The sequence below is a fragment of the Carlito syrichta genome, unplaced genomic scaffold, assembly GCF_000164805.1.
Source record: "Carlito syrichta isolate Samal-C Ts95f unplaced genomic scaffold, Tarsius_syrichta-2.0.1 Scaffold303785, whole genome shotgun sequence".
Taxonomy (NCBI): domain Eukaryota; kingdom Metazoa; phylum Chordata; class Mammalia; order Primates; family Tarsiidae; genus Carlito; species Carlito syrichta.
The window spans coordinates 84,070-91,038 of NW_007247881.1; positions in this window are offsets into that span (position 1 = coordinate 84,070).

Here is a 6,969-nt window from a genome sequence, read left to right on the forward strand (position 1 = left end):
AGCCACCGAGTCCAGCCAGATTTTAATTTTAATTTTAAAGATGTGGGGTACAATTCAGAGTTAGGTTTACAACTGTTAATTATGCAGCTAGAAGTGTATGCATCATAGAGGAAGACTTCAAGGTAAACATTTAAAATATATCAAAACACTTGTGTGACATTAACAAAGGCACTTAACCTGTCTGAATGTCACTTTTCTCACCTGTAAAATGGGGATCACAGGTCTACTTCATCAAAATATTTAAATATTGTAATATTGCCATGCAACTTCCAGAAACTGGACAAACCTGGAATCCAGCTACTCCAGAGAATGTGTAAACAGAGGAAGGTCAGAGACACAAAATGTAAGTGAAAGACACCAAACTCCAAGGAGCACCTCTCTCTGTATATAAGAGCTATCGTGGCATCTGGTCCAAACATCTTGGACACCCACTTTGGAAACTTAGAGCACAGTGTCTTTGAGGTCATATGCACAACAAAAGTGCATCTAAACAGAGACACAACAGTCCCCTTTCCACAAATTCCCATTTAATGATGGACTGTCATGATATACTGTCTTTGTCCAAGACCTCTGGACAAGTGTAATCAGTAACCATCACATAAAGAGGAATCAGGGAGTAGAATGAGAATACAGAAAAAGTTATAAGAGATGCATGCACTTGACCACATAGAATGTCCCCACAAATCCTATTTAAAATTGGAAGACTCAAACTTCTAATCCCAGCACTTTGGTAAACTGAGTTGAGAGGATTGCCTGGGTTCAGATGTACAATACTAACCTGGGCAACTTGGCGAGACCTAATCTCTACTGTAAATCACAGAAAATTTGCCAGGCATGGAAGCATGCATCTGTAGTTCCATCTACTTTGAAGGCTGAGGTGGAAAAATTGCATGAGCCCAGTAGTTCAAGTCTGCAGTGACCATGAGCATGCCACCTCACTCAAGCTTGGGCAACAGGGTGAGATTCCAACTCAAAAAATAAAATAGGAGGAACCCTAGTGTCAACTGTGGTCTCCTTAGAATTCCTCAGCTTGTCATCTCCATAAATGTTCTCATTTTCTTCTTTATTAACAAAGGTGCTGATGAGCTCACATGTATTTAATCTGTAAGGTGTACATATTCTCCAAGTACTCACCGAGACTTCATTATTTTATCATATCTCATATTTGGGAATAATTTTTTTAAAAAAGTTCTTGGAACATGTGAATTGAAATATGTCTTCTAATTCCAGGAATTTGGGAGACTGAGGCGAGTGGATTGCCTAAGTTTGAGACCCGCCCAGGCCACTTGGCAAGACCTCCTCTCTACAATAAATCAAAAATTAGCTGGGTGTGGTAGCGCACACCTGTAGTTTTGGCTACTTGGAAGGCTGAGACAGAAGGATAGCCAGAGCCCAGCAGGTAGAGACTGCGGTGGCCGGGTGCGTGCCACAGCACTCCAGACTGGACAATGGAGTGAGACTACAATTCAAAAAAAGGAAAAAGAGCTGGGCTTGGTGGCTCAGCCTGTAATCCTGCGCCTTTTGAGGCCGAGGTGAGTGGATTGCCTGAGCCCACGGGTTCGCGACCCGCCTGGGCAGCGAGACCTCATCTCTACAGTAAAACAAAAAAATCAGCTGGGCGTGGTAGCGCATGCCTGTAATTCCGGCTACTTGGAAGGGTGAGGTGGAAGGATCGCCGGAGCCCCGCAAGTTGAGGCTGCGGTGGCCGGGAGCGGCCACTGCACTCCAGTGTGGGTGACATAGTGAGACTCTAACTCAAAAAAAAAAGAAAAATGAAATATGTCATTAACAGCCAAGTTTTATGCCATATATATAACAAAATGGAAGCTGTTTCATCGGGGAAAAAAAAGAATTGCCTCTGAGGTCATGGGAATTTAGGGTCATCGATTATTAGGAGACTACATGGAAGCAGAAGTTTTCCACTGACTAGATAGACAAATTTCTCAGATGGACCCTAGTGAGGTAGGCGCATATCTCAACGCTGTGGGTGACAAGCCTTACATCCAAAGCAGAGATGCAAACTGATGAGTTTCCAACTTCCCCTAAGTGCCTCTCAATTTCAATGTCATTGCTCCAAAGCTGGATCACCATCTGTTACTAAGCGATCCGGTCACCCTGTGTCTCTTTGACACTGTCCAGTCAGGGCACAGATGACATGAGCCCAAGGAGTTTACGTGTAAAATGCCTGAACCACCATCAGCTTCAGGTTGATTTCACGTCCACTGAAATAGGTTGGTAAAAATGGTCCTCTAGGCCAGATGCATCCGGGTCTGTGACCCGTGGTCAAAGAGTTCTCAAGACTAGGGTTCTCTGCATGCCCCACGAGTCGCGAGTCAGCCAGCTCCTCCCACCTACAATGCCAGTGCAGCGAGAAATCTTAACGCTTTCTTGCCTCAGAGCCACCATTTGATCGCATCGCATGTCACTCAAGACCAGAGAAGTGGACCCTGGAGCCTCATCCAATCAATGAACATTATGTTCTCAAATGGCCAATCAGGAGTTGGAAGTGAGGGGGCAGGTCTTTATCTTTTGTGCCTGCTCAGAGAGCTGGGTCTTCCCTGCTGGAATGTCCTGTTATCTGGGAGCTTCTGGTAAATTACAAAGTATGAATTTGTTTGTTTTGAGTCGGAGTCTGTCACCCAGGTTGGAGTGCAGAGGCAAACACACAGCCACGACAGTCACAGCCTGTTGAGCTCAGGTGATCCTTTACCCCAGCCTTCTAAGTAGCTAGAAATACAGGCATGCACTACCATGCTTGTCTCATTTTTCTTTATTTATTGTAAGGAGAGGTCTGGCCAACTTGCCAAGGCTGGTTTCAAAACCCTGGGCTCAGACAATGCTCTTGCCTCTGTCTCCCAAAAGTCCTGGGATTACTGCATGAGCTACGAGCCTAACTTGGAGTATTAATTTTTATAGAATCACATTTGAAGCCTTCCTAGGTAAGGAAATCATAAAGCAGAAACCTTAAAACATCTACTGACAGTGTTCTTGGGATTTCAGGATTCAAAAACAAAGTCACCACTACTCTCACATATTTCCAATATTATGTAAAAAGAAAACCTAAAAAATAGTTTGTAAATAAATGAGTAGATATTTTCATGTGTCTCAAGCATCAGAAGAGCAGTCTGATCATGCAGTCCCTTATATACCATTAAAAGAACTGTGATTTTCACAGTAATCTTGAAGAAAATTCACAGAAGGAAAAGTTTCTGGGAGATTTCAGTTCATGGAACAATAGATTTCCCCTTGGAAACCAAGAGAATAAAATCTCAGGCTCCTAGGGAACTATTTCCATAGGAGTAGACCACATTGCAAACCTCATTTCAAGCTCTGATTCCACGTTGACCTGTGCAATCTGCTTCATTCACTTCTACCTGCCTGGGGGTCTAGTTAATGTGCTGTCTCGAGGGCTCTTTGCTTCACTCCAGAGAGATGGTGAGGTCTGGCTTAGAGACAGCAAGACCTGTTTTCTTAGAAAAAAGTAACATGACACTTGCTGGGATTCTCCCATTACCATCCTAGTACTGTGCACAGGAAAGAATACACTAAGACGGGCTCAGTTGCTCAGCCTGTAATCCCGTGATTTGGGAGGCTGAGATGAGTGAATTGTGTGAGCCTGCGGGTTCGAGACCCACCTGGGCAACTTGGCGAGACCTCATCTCCACTATAAATCAAAAACTAGCCAGGTATGGTAGCTCGCGCCTGTAGTTCCAGCTGCGTGAAGGCTGAGGCTGAAGGATCGCCGGAGCCCAGCAGGTCGAGGCTGCGGTGGCCGGGAGCGGCCACTGCACTCCAGTCTGGGTGACAGAGTGAGACTCCAACTCAAAAAAAAATGGTTTCTTAAGATTTTCCTCACTGAGAAATACCAGTTCCCGTGACTCTCTAACATCACCTTCTTGTACAAAATTCGTTAAGTCAGGTCTAGAATTTCCACTCTTCTTGAGAGAATTCTATGGCCACATTCCTGAATGTCAACAGTCCCTTAAAACACAGCAACTCATATTTATCAAGTGACCATGGACTCTAGGTGAAAGGAGAATGCAATGAAAACAGGTTCAGCTGATATGACAAGTGGAATTATCCAATAAGGCAGTAGTTAACCCAAAATATTCTCTAATATATTGTCAGAGTCATAAGCAGGGAATAAAATCCACTTAACCAGGGTAGATACTTTACTTTTGTGAGTAATACAGTACAAAATGTGGGTACTGTACATTTCGGAATGCTATATTTGTATCATACAGAATAATTGTAGTATTTTCCAGATGGAAAACCCATAATGAGTTAGAAGATTTCATCCAGTATATATTTGTTTATTTATTTGAGTTGGAGTCTCACTCCTTCACCTAGGCTGCAGTGCAGTGGCATGCACGCTCACGGCCACCCCAGTGTCGACCTGCTGGGCTCTGGGGATCCCTCCAAGTAGCTGGAACTACAGATGTGTGCTACCACACCCGACTATTTTTTATTTTATTGTACAATGTCTCACCAAGTTCCCAGGATGGTCTTGAACCCACGGGCTTAGGCAATCCACTCGTCTCGGCTTCCCAAAGTGCTGGGATTACAGGGTGAGTAAGAAAGACCCACCCAGGCAACCTGGCAAGACCTTGTCTCTACGATGAATAAGAAATTAGCCAGGTGAGGTAGCATGTACCTGTAGCTCTGGCTACTTGGAAGGCTGAGGAGGAAGGATCACTGGAGCCATGAGGTAGAGGCTGAGGTGGCTGGGAGTGTGCCACTGTACTCTAGTCTGGGTGACAGAGTGAGACTCCAAAACACACACACACACACACACACACACACACACAAATGCAGCTTCTGATTCAGGCGAAGCGGGGTAAACCTAAGTTTCTGCATTTTTATTTATTTCACTTCGGGGGAGCCTCACTTTGCTGCCCATGCTGGCATGCAGTGACATAATCACAGCTCATTGCAGCCTTGACCTCCTGGCCAAAAAAGATTCACTCTTCTCAGCCTACAAAGTGGCTGGGACAAATTGCTGTCACGTACAAGGCAAACAGACAACACGATACAGTGCTGTGATATTATTAACCAAAAAGTTTGTAAAGTATAATCTGAATTTAATATTGATGAAACAAATATTTTATGTAGAATTGCAGCTACAAGTATCTTCCATGTTTTGTAACACCTAAAAGTGCATTGATATTCTCTTTTTATAGGATCCTAGAGACCAAGACTCATCACGTTGTTTTATTTCAAACTTCCTGAGTTATTCGGGGAAGTAACTGCCACCCTGCTTAAATGTGCATTTTATTATTTCACTTCTGCATGGAATGGACAGAGCATCCAGATAGAAGCTTAATAGTACTTGTTTCCGTCCTTCACTAGACTCTGAGGTTATATCCCATCTCCAATAGCAATCTTGGTTGTCCGAGTTTTTCCATGTTCCACAACCACAAGGGAACATGTTTAATAATGCAGGTCATAAATTCATGGTGAGGAATGTACACAGCAGCTATAAAGCCTGAAAGAAGAAACAAAGAGAAGACAGAGGCATGCAGAAAAAAAGAATTTTTCAGAGCACTTGAATATCACAAGAAGAATCAAAACGAATTAAACTCACAAGGCAGGACAATCACACGTAGCAGTTGAGATTTGCATGCTCTAAAATCATGACATTCCAGTAGGAAGACAGACTCAAAACCTGACCTCGGACACATTTACCTGGGGACAAGTCATTTTTGCCTCTTTCTCCTCCTCCTTCGACATTACTTTTCAAGGGAAATTATCTGGACATGTCACATCTACATGTTGAAGATATGACTTTAATTTCATTTTTATGTTTTTTGAGTTGGAGTGTCACTCTGTTGCTCAGGATGCAGTGTAGTGGCATACTACCAGCCACCACAGGTATGACTTGCTGGACTCAGGCGATCCTTTCGCCTCAGGCTTCCAAATAGCCAGAACTATTGGCATGCGCTACCGTGCACAGCTAATTTTTTTTTTTTATTGTAGAGACGAGGTCTCACCATGTTGCCCAGGGTGGTTTCAAACCCACAGGCCCAGGCAATCCTCTTGCCTCGGTCTCCCAAAGTGCTGGGATTACAGGCATGAGCCACTGCACCAGACCACCCTTTATTTTTTAAAACTTAATTTAAATATATTTTCTGATTCTGAGTCTCACTCCGTAACACAGGCAGGCTTAAAGTGGCTCCACCCAGCGTATGATAATTTTCACCATTTGAGCTCAACAGATTTTTCCATCTCAGGATCCCAGGCATCTGAAACTATAGGCATGTGTGACCAATCTCAGCTAATTTGTTTCAGCTTTTATAGTTACATGGATGTGCTATGTTGTGCAGGTTAGCCTCAAACTTCTGGACTCAAGTAATTCTCTCTCCCTCACTATTGACCTGGATGAAAACCAAACAAAAACAAAAACACACAAGCAACCTACGTGGGGTCTTTAGGATGCAGGACCCTAATCTTCTCGGTTTTAATAGTCCTCTAAATTAAGTCACATCTCCTGCTCCAACTCTTTGGCTGTCCCACCAGGCAGAACCAGGTTTGAACTTGGTGACCAACTGCCAATGACCCTGATGACTTGCCCTAGGAATTTCCACCTGGATAACACAGATCAGGCGACTGTGGGGCTAACCAGCACCTGCACTTGGTCGGCTTCCCCTTGCCCCTTCTCCAAGCCTTTCCCCCCAGGCCCTCAATAGACCTCTGACCAGGAGACCTAACTGGAGGCTTAGAGATTCACGATCCGTTTTTGGTCCAAGGGAATTCCTTAACATTGTGCCAGACCCTCCATCTAACCTTGGAAGAGGAGAGAGGCACAGGACCAGGACCACAGCCCCTTCCCCAGGCCCCTCCTTAACACTCCTGGTTCCTGCACATCCAGAACACGGGATTGCCTGGAGAGGCCGCTGGTGGGGTGAGGTCGCCATGGGGACAGCACCCTGGGGACCGGACCAGACCCACCATATGCAGCGGGGATGAGGG